The sequence below is a fragment of the Rhinoderma darwinii genome, chromosome 3, assembly GCF_050947455.1.
Source record: "Rhinoderma darwinii isolate aRhiDar2 chromosome 3, aRhiDar2.hap1, whole genome shotgun sequence".
NCBI classification, from domain to species: Eukaryota; Metazoa; Chordata; class Amphibia; order Anura; family Rhinodermatidae; genus Rhinoderma; species Rhinoderma darwinii.
In genome coordinates, this window is record NC_134689.1 from 102,284,815 (window position 1) to 102,295,468 (window position 10,654).

Consider the following 10,654-nt stretch of genomic DNA (forward strand, 5'->3'; position numbering starts at 1 on the left):
TCCCAGACCCTCCAAGCCTTAGGTCAAGAGGATCGAGGATCGATGATCCCCCCCTTGCCGAAGCTTAGGGAGACCCAACAACACTCCAAGGCTTGTACCTGGGCTGCCACCCCAGTGTCCACCTTGGAGCCTGCGTCTACTTGCACCTCCCTTCCGAAGAAGAGAGGCCGGGTTGCATGGGAAAAAGGAACCAGAAGGCCACACATTTTCCCCCTAGAACTTGGAAGGGTCCCAAAAGGGCACCGCATCCGAAATCCTGTGACAAACACACAGTGAAAAACAAAATTAAATAAGCGGATGTGCGCTGTGATACAGCCTGGACATCCGCCAGGTATAAAAATTCCTCATCTCCCAGCCAGAAGGCCGGGAGAAAAAAGGTGTGTGCTCATATAGTGTGAAAGAGAGTGCGTTCAAATGTGCCTTCACGCAGTGGGATCCCACCCCCAGTGAGTTAGGGCACCCCAGGGTCACCAGCCCTGGGGCACATAGCAACTCGGGCTTCCAAACTACACGACCTCCTGACCTCGATCCGGCGGTCGCCTGGTCACCTACAAATGGTACCTTTAAACCAGATGCGTACACCAGAGCGATGACCGTTGTGGTTCCCTGCCCTCACCTCGGCGTTCTGTCATCCCCCTACGATGGTCCATCAACCACCGGCAGGGATGATTACTAACCTCAGCTTGAGCAGGTACTACACTTGATCTTAGCCAAAAGGCCGAGAAGCGATTTTACAGCTTTTACAGCTGTTGCTGGTAAATTCCGTTAGAGCTGTTACATTTGCCTGCAGTACAGTCCTGGCAGACCGGTGCCAACCTTATCATCATACCTGCCTCCCATGGGGAGACCTTCCAGAGAATACAAAATGTTTTTATTTAGCTTCCTAAGATATTAGGTATTTGTATAAGGGTATTCATTTGCACTGAGTAGGTAAGAAAAAATGGTTTTAGACACTTGTCAGATAAAATTAATAGTATCTGTGAATATTTCTGTGGGGAGGAGCTGTCAGAGGTAATCAACTCTGATCAAGGTACAAATCCCACTGAAAAGAGTAACACCAAGTCCAAAATAAAAGGTACCCAGTAGCTACTCATTTTCTAGGTGCCCTGTCCAGTGGGACAGAGACGTTTTTCTTATATAAAGGTGTATGATTTAGTTTAGGGGTCTGTCACTGTTATCGCATACACTTAGAACAACTCTTATAGAGCATGCTGTTGTGACCAAATGAGCATTTATTTTAACAATTGATAAAGGTTGGGTCCCCAGCAAGTGCCAATATACTTGAACTAAAAGACTTTAATATGATGAACTCCATGTGGCCGGCACAGCCTGAGACAATACAACGTGCTTGTCATGAACTGAAGGCAGTGTCACAAATCCAAGCAGCCGTGCAGCCAAGCAACATGCCGGAGGAAGAGAACTCAGATGTGGAGAGTTTGTGGCAGTCATAATAATACTCCACTAATCCACCTACGAGGGAACTCACGCCAGGCTCACAGTACAAAGTGCTGTGTACAGCCCGGTGACGTACACTAACAAGCCATCACTGTCTGACAGATGAGAAGAACTAGACCAAGTCCTGCTGACATAAACCACCGTTAAAGTAAATGAGAAATCCACCTGGATCCACATCTCACCCTGCAAAAAGGCTAAAGAAAAGATCGAGGAGCAAGGCAGCCAAGATGAACCAGTCATCAGCATCCAAGTGTTGTTCACAGCGGGAAACGAGTAAGTGATCAGGAGGTGGGTAATAATAAATCCCCTACTGACTCCACACCTGTGTGGGTTATCCTAAGGGCGACAGTCAGTGAATAGCAGAAGACAGAAGAGGCTGAAGATGTACAGGACTTGTCAATGCACTGATGGGACCCAAACCTGAGGGGTTATAGCATGAGATTGGTGATAGCATTATTTTATTATTTATTAGTTAAGGCCTTATTGTTTATAAGGTTTGAGGTTTATAATGTATGTAAATATGCCACGGTAATGCAAATTACAAACTAAGGGGTTTTACATGGAGTTATGAGGTAAAGGTCACTAATTGCTGTCGCTCATAAGTAGGAAGAACATGGCAACAATGAGAGCCCTGAATTTATGTTATGTGTGTAACGTTTGTGATCACTGACCACAAATTCCTTCTGCACATATGGCCGTCCTGTTCCACAGTGACCACCAGGGTGCATTTGCGTGCTCAGTCCAGCCTTGGAGCCTGAGCGCACACAGGTGTGAGATTGAGCTGATTGCTCCCAGAGCACCTTGGACTATAAGAAGGGCTCTGCCCCTTCCTGGCTTGCCTGAGCCTTGTTGTCGTTATCCTAGTATGTCTATGCAAATTGTCTCCTAAGTGTTTTCCAGTTCCCAGTGTTCCCCGTTCCTGCTAGCTATGACCTGTATCCCATGCTATCCTGGTCAAGTGTTGTGTTGAGCTGAAGTCGTGTTGTGCTGTGTTCCATGCCTGTCCGGCTGCACCACGCCTGGGGCCTGCCTGCTGCCTAGTCCCATCCGAGCCTGTCTTGCTACTGTCTGAGCTACCACAGGTACACTATACAAACTATAGACTGTGACCTGTGTCTTGTTGGCCAGCTGCCATACCGTCAAGGCGGTACGGCCCAGTGGGTCCACATACCCAAAGTGACAGTAGGCTCAGGCCATGGAACCCGCTGGTCAATTCAAGACCATGACAACGTCACAGCAGATGCGGGCAGATATGCTAGACCTCCGGTCTCGACAGGACCAAATCCTCCAGGCATTGAACATTATTGCACGTCGGCTTCAGGTGCAAGCTGCCGTTCCTCCTACTACACCTCCTGTCAGTACTGATCCTCAGACTACACCTCCTGGCAGTGCTGATCCCTGATTTTCTTTGCCGCTTCCTGACCGCTATGATGGAGACGTGAGGACCTGCAGTGGATCTTTGAACCAGTGCCAGATCCACTATAGCCTGTATGCTAGGGCATTCTCGTCTGATGGCGCAAGTATCACGTTCATCATCTCTCTCCTCACTGGCAGGGCCCTTGCATGGGCGAACCCTATCTAGGAGAGACAAGGACCAGAGACTTCCAGGGGTTCCTATGGACATTTCGCACAGTGTTTGAGGAGCCTGGACGAGTCTCGTCTGCAGCCGTCTCCTTGCTGAACCTACTCCAGGGAGATACCTCCGTGGGCGAGTACGCCATACACTTCCACACCCTGACAGGAGAACTGTTGTGGAACAATGAGGCCCTGGTGGCTAAATTTTGGCAGGGACTGTCTCCTAGGATTAAGGACGAGCTTGCCACCCGAGATCTACTGTCTACCCTGGATGCCCTCATCCTTCTGGCTGCACTCATTGACATAAGGATCCGAGAACGGTTCCAAGAAGCTTGTCGGGAGGGAGGACTCCCTAGTCCAGTTCCTACTTTGCAGCAACCCCTGCTGTCCTCAGATGCTGATCCTCCTAGGGAGTCTGTGAGGACGGACCAGTTTAAGCTGTCTAACCAGGAGAGACAACGCAGACGCACCTCGGGACTCTGTCAATATTGCGGCCTCGGAGGCCATCTTCTGCGTCTGTGTCCCCAAAAGCCCCAGAGCCTAGGGTTGGTGGGAGAGACAACCCTGGGTAAAGAAGGACTTTCGTCTAAATTGTCCATTCCCGTGACCATAGTGTCCGGCGAGAAAACACATCTGAATCAGCCTGCCTTAGAATTGGGCTATTGGAGGCATGTGTCAGATAAAAGGTGTAGCAGTGAGTTATTACTGGGTAAATGATTACTTCTCAGTAGAAAAAGATTCCCATGAAAACATTTTTTGTTGTGAAAGGAAAATTTTAGAAGAGAATATTCAGATCAGAAACTAAACCTGGATCTGGTCTGTGTGTGCACAATATTATTTTGTTTTGCTGAGAACTGAACCTGCTGTTTGATAAGAAAATTTGGTGATATTTATGTTATCGTGGCTTGGATCAAAAAGCCGTCTGAGCACCAGCCACAAGGACCAGGGGCAGGAGGACTGGGAGACAGAGTAGCCACGGTATGGGGTAATGTTTTATACCCATACTTATCCACTCCGTATCCTATTGCTCAGGTATGGTCTGGTGTATCCAGGTATGGCATTCTGTATCCATGAAGCTGTTTTCACTCTCAGACTTAATTCATTGTTTGTCTTGAGTGATCAGGGAAGGTTTGAGGAGGTTCCAGCATGAGACTTGATTTTATTATTTTTGTGCTTTATATCTCATCACTTAGAAATTGTTCCACACGAGGGACGACCCGACAAGTTAAGGCCTACTGATCATTTGTGGCAAGGAGCAGGCTTGAGCTTGTACCAGTTCTGAGAACTGGGTCTGTGGGCTCTGGGAGACACAGATTTTAGCACAATTGGGTAAAATGTGTCAGTTGAGGTCTTAGATGTACTGGGAACCAGCCTGCTCGCTGTGACGACAGAAATACATGGTCTAGGACCTGTGAAAGCATGGAATCAATGGAGACAGAGGGCTCCAGAAATCCATAAATGATTGGTTCAGTGGCATAGAAGGTTCAGGTATACTGCATATGTGATACAGATTATTGTTATAATCCCTATGTTTTATGTCATGTGTCACACATTCACAATGCACTTTTACAGGGTCTGGACAAGTAACAGACAAGACTCTCTCCTTTCTCTGTAGATTAGATTAGTCTCCATTTTCAGAACAAAAAATGAGGGCAGATCGTGTATTAAAGTATGTGAAGTTTTTATGTGTTCCTTATGTTCTTGATATCTAGATGTTCCTGAATGCCTCCGTATGTGTTTCTTTTGCTATAAACATAGTTGTAACCAATCATTGATTTTGCCAGGAAATCTATATTTCCCTAGTGGACAAGGCCTACAAGTGGTTACCTATATGTTCAATAGGTAATTGCACTGTAGGAAATTAGGTTCCAGCTGTGCGGGTCAAAGAAAAATCTGCCCCATTCTAAAGGAGTTCACCTTCTCTTTTCTTTACACAAGTTTCAGACTTAAATGGGAGATTTTTTCTAGTAAAGAGATGATTTATTCCTTAAATCTAAGGTAGACAGGATGGAGTATTACATTATGAAAGTTAAAGAGGCTCTGTCACCAGATTTTGCAACCCCTATCTGCTATTGCAGCAGATAGGCGCTGCAATGTAGATTACAGTAACGTTTTTATTTTTAAAAAACGAGCATTTTTGGCCAAGTTATGACCATTTTTGTATTTATGCAAATGAAGCTTGCTAAAGTCCAACTGGGCGTGTTTAAAGTAAAAGTCCAACTGGGCGTGTATTATGTGTGTTACATCTGGGTGTGTTTACTACTTTTACTAGCTGGGCGTTCTGACGAGAAGTATCATCCACTTCTCTTCAGAACGCCCAGCTTCTGGCAGTGCAGACACACAGCGTGTTCTCGAGAGATCACGCTGTGTCGTCACTCACTTCCTGCCCCAGGTCCTGCATCGTGTCGGACGAGCGAGGACACATCGGCACCAGAGTCTGCAGTTAATTCTGCAGCAGCATCGGCGTTTGCAGGTAAGTCGATGAAGCTACTTACCTGCAAACGCTGATGCTGCTGCAGAATCAACTGTAGCCTCTGGTGCCGATGTGGCCGACACGATGCAGGACCTGGGGCAGGGAGTGAGTGACGTCACAGCGTGATCTCTCGAGAACACGCTGTGTGTCTGCACTGCCAGAAGCTGGGTGTTAACGAACAGAAGTGGATGATGCTGATTCGTCTACACTCCCATTCCTAACGCCCAGCTAGTAAAATAAGTAAACACGCCCCGATGTACACACATAATACACGCCCAGTTGGACTTTTACTGTAAACACGCCCAGTTGTACTTTTGCAAGCCTCATTTGCATAAATACAAAAATGGTCATAACTTGGCCAAAAATGCTCGTTTTTAAAAAAATAAAAACGTTACTGTAATCTACATTGCAGCGCCTATCTGCTGCAATAGGAGATAGGGGTTGCAAAATCTGGTGACAGAGCCTCTTTAAATCTGCCCTTCCTGGGTTAGATCGTCTCTGGTCAAGGCCTCAAGATGGATCCTGAGAAAGTGAGGTCCATCTTGTAGTGGCCACGTCCTCAGGGCCTGCGGTCCATACAGTGTTTTTTGTGATTCGCTAACTTCTACCCGCAGTTTATCACAAATTTCTCGTCGCTGATGGCTCCCAACTATACCCTTACCAAGATAGGTGTGAACGCCAAGGTGTGGACTCTGGAGGCAGAATCAGCATTTAACAGCCTCAAGAGTGCCTTCACTTCAGCCTCGATCCTCCATTATCCAGATATATCTTGACAGTTCTCTTTGGAGGTTGACGGTTCCTCTATTGGTGCAGTTGCACATCTGTTCCAAAGAAGATTCAAGGGAAAGGCAGTAGTGTGTGGCTATTACTCAAGACTTTTTTCTTCCGCAGAGCGCAATTACTCTATTGGGAATCGGGCGTTACTGGCCATCAAGCTGGCACTGGAGAAATAGAGACATCTGCTAGAGGGCGCAATTCATCCCATCATGATATACACCGACCATCTATCTCCAGTCGGCTCAACGGGCTAAACCCCTGTCATGCCAGGTGGTCGCTGTTCTTCACCCATTTCCAAATTGTGCTCCACTTCCGTCCTGCTGACAAGAATGTGAGGGCTGATGCCCTTTCCAGGTCATGAAGGACACTGAGAAGACTCCTCAATGTATCATAGACCTGTCCAGTATTATTGCAGCTAATCCCCTGCAGGTTAGAGACATCCCTTTGGGGAAAACTTTTGTTCGTATGGCAGACAAGAAGAGAATTCTTTGCTGGGGACACAGCTCCAAACTGGCTGGGCACGCTGGTATCCGTAAGACACGAGACTCGATAGCTCGTCATTTCTGGTGGCCCACGCTCCCATTGATATTGTGCACTATGTCTCCTCCTGCACTATCTGTGCTTCTAATAAAGTTACCCATTCCAGACCTGCCGGTCTGCTCCAACATCTACCCTGTGCCCAACGCTCCCTGGCAGCATATTGCAATGGACTTTGTCACAGATCTTCCTCCCTCAGCAGGATGCAATACTGTCTGGCTGGTGGTGGGCCGGTTCTCTAAGATGGCACATTTTATCCCGCTAGCCGTCCTACCTTCTGCTCCTCATCTGGCGAACCTCTTCATTCAACATATCTTCCGCCTGTATTGTTTGCCTCTTCTAATCGCGTCTCATCGGGGGTTCCAGTTCACCTGAAAATTCGGAAGAGCCCTCTGTAAACTCATCGATGTGGGACTGGACTTTTCCTCGGCCTACCATCCTGAGTCTAATGGTCAAGTCGAGAGGATTAACCAAATTTTGGAGAATTATCTTTGTCACTTTATCTCCGTGCAGCATGACAATTGGGTACAGCTTCTTCCATGAGCCGAATTCTCCTATAACAACCACACAAGTGAGACCACTACTTCCACGCCAGTCTACATTGTCTACAGCCAACATCCACAAATCCCTCTTCTTGTTCCGGCTACATCTCAGGTACCCGCAGCTGACTCTGCGTTTGGCGACTTTCTACGCATTTGAAGGCAGACCAGGTCCTCTTTTCTACTGGCAGTCGATTGCATAAAGCGAAAGGCTGATAAATGAGGAAGAGAGCTGACTCAGGTTCTTCCTGGAACCAAAGTCTAGCTGTCCTCGAATAATGTTTGTTTGAAGGTGCCCTCGTACAAATTTGCTCCCAGGTTCCTCCGACCTTTTGAAATTCTGCAACAGATAAACCCTGTCTCTTATAAGCTTCGGCTGCCCCCTAAATCTCCAACTCCTTTCATGTGTCCCAGTAAAGCTCCTAGTTCTGAAGTTGCTCACAGCAGTTCTTTTGATGTGTTCGAGGTGAGGGAGATCCTGGACTACAAGAGAGTAGGAGGAAGGACTTTGTATTTAGTGGACTGGAGAGTGTTTGATCCTGAGGAGTGGTCCTGGGAGCCAGAAGAGAACCTTAATGCCCTTATCCTCATTTAGAAATTCCTCTCACACTCTGGACCCAAGAAAAGGGGGCGTAAGGGGGGTACTGTAACAGACGCGGTCTCGGACTGCCACATCTCCTTACCTCTCTTGACGGCTGAGACCGCAGACCTCTATCTTCTTGCCGGCATCTCCCACCCAGGAGACGCAAGCACACGTGGCCGCACCACTCTGTGGCTTCCTCTGGGGTGCAGCGCAAATGCATTAAATTAATAAATTATCCCCAGATCTCCCTGGACTATAAAAAAGGGCTCTGCCCTTCCACTCCTTACCTGAGCATTCTTGTATTCCCATGTTAATCTAAGCAAATGGTCCCTTAATTGTATCCTGTTCCCAGTGTTCCCGTACCCTGCTTCCTGTACCCTGTATCCCGTGCTGGGTTTGATCCTGCCCCTTATCTAGTGTTTGAGTCATGTTGTGTCATCTGCCACGCCTGGTATCATCCGCCACGTCTGGTGTCATCTGCCACGCCTGGTATCATCCAACATGTCTGGTATCATCTGCCACATCAACCTCCACCTCCACCTGTGCCAAAGCCTCTGCTACTGTCTGGACTCTTTCAGGTATTCCTATGATAAAGACTTTAAATAGACTGTTGTTTAGCCAGCTGCCTTTCCACCATGGCGGATCAGTCAAGTGGGTTCACATACGTACCCCGAGATCATGACACCATGCTTTTACTCAGAACAACAATATACAACTATTAGAAAAACTGAAGACACTATTTGCCGATATCCTCGAATAAAGTAACAAATTTAAAAAAACAAATAAAGCATCTTTCTTTTGATCTTGTTGATCCTGGAGAAAACTCAAACAGGCATTATGAGAAGTAAAAGAAAGAATCACGACATTCGAAAAAAAATTGTATTCATATTTTACAACTGAACAAGCCACCTTAACGAAGGAAAATCTCACACAGACCCTAACCATGACCCTACACCATGACCCTACACGAGGCTTACATCTACCCATCTACCCAATGCTTCTATAAAATAGTCAGACTCAAGGCACTAACTGAGGAGGATCAACCAGAATGGTCACTGCCTGCCACCACTCTTGAATAGACACCATTCTTTAGATGGATGAACAACTTTTGTCCGGTGTGTACATTTACTCCTCCTAAAAAGTTTCCTTGCATTAATACATTTGTCAAGCTGCAGGATGGCGCAACCAGCAATATAAAAATTCAAAATAATATGAATAAATGAAAGTGATGCCTTGGGAACCCTTTAAAGTCAGTCCAATCTGGTTATTAAACCAGCAGACAATGGGTCTAGCATTGTAGTGCAAAAGTGGGAGGATTACAAAAATCACAAATAATTCTTAGACAACTGGGTGACATGCATGTATATAAACCGATACCTATTGATCTCACACCCCTTTTGTGTCAGGAACCCAACACCAGGGCAGGCCTTAGGGGTGTGCAACATGTGCGAGTGCACAGGGCGCGGCACCGTCCCAGCATGTAGGGGGTGCCACTGGGCTCTGCCTCTGCTCTGTCCTCTGCTCCTCTTACACACACGGAGGAAACAAGAGCCGAGGAGCAAGAGCAGAAGAGCAAGAGCAGAGGAGGAAGTGTCGTCCTGCAGCCCGTCCTGCAAAAAGCATGTGATCCTGTCAGGAAGGAGAGATGGTAAGTGTCTATGAGAGTCTATGTATCTCTGTGTTTGTGTGTGTGTATATGTTCCAGTATGTGTGTGTATATGTGTATATATGTCTATGTTAGTGTCTCTATATATGTATGCCTATGTGTGTGTTTATATATGTGTGGGTATAGTTATCACTGTGTGCTATCTGTGGTGGTACAAAGGACTGCAGGTGACATCTACTACATTATCTGTTATCAGAGAGTTATCACTGTGTGTTATCTGTGGTGTTACATAGGACTGCAGGTGACATCTACTACATTGTCTGTAATCAGAGAGTTATCACTGTGCGTTATCTGTGGTGTTACATAGGACTGCAGGTAATATCTACTACATTATCTTTATTCAGAGAGTTATCACTGTGTTATCTGTGGTATTACATAAGACTGCAGGTAACATCTATTTCATTATCTGTACTTAGAGAGTTATCACTGTGTTATCTGTGGTATTACATAGGACTGCAGGTAACACTACTACATTATCTGCACTGTGTATATATGGGTAAGTATGTGTATGCGTCTTTATGCTTGTATATATGTGTCTTTTATGTATTTGTATATGTTCCTGTCAGTGTATTTGTGTGCCTGTGTGTGTCTGTATATACAGTATGTGTATGTACAGTATGTCTATACATTTACCTTTTATGTATGTATGTATATATTCCAGAATGTGTGTATATATATTTGCCTATTTGTCTAATATGTCCCTCTATGTATGTACAGTATTTATGTTCCTGTAAGTGCGTGTCTATATATGTGGTTAATTTTTGGTTTGTGGAGGGTAGCAATAGAGAATCCCGCACAGGGCGCCATTCAACATAAGGCAAACCCTGACCCACACCATAAGAAAATGAGTGTACCAGAAATAAGTTATGTTCAAAAAGGTTGCCGACTATATTAAAGGCAGTTCTTCACAAATTCCGGTACCTTATATCCTACCTAAAGTCCACAAGCAATTGATTGATCCACATTGCCGGCCTAAAGTTTATAGCACTAAATCTGTTTTTCGAGCCCCTGATAATATTATAGATGCTCTTCTCAAACACTTTGCCCAA

At 46.0% G+C, this 10,654-nt stretch overlaps 1 pseudogene; it reads right to left on the reverse strand.

Annotated features, from left to right (window-relative positions):
- Positions 1-660: 660 nt before the first annotated feature.
- LOC142751151 (U2 spliceosomal RNA) lies at positions 661-730 on the reverse strand (annotated as a pseudogene).
- Positions 731-10,654: the final 9,924 nt, after the last annotated feature.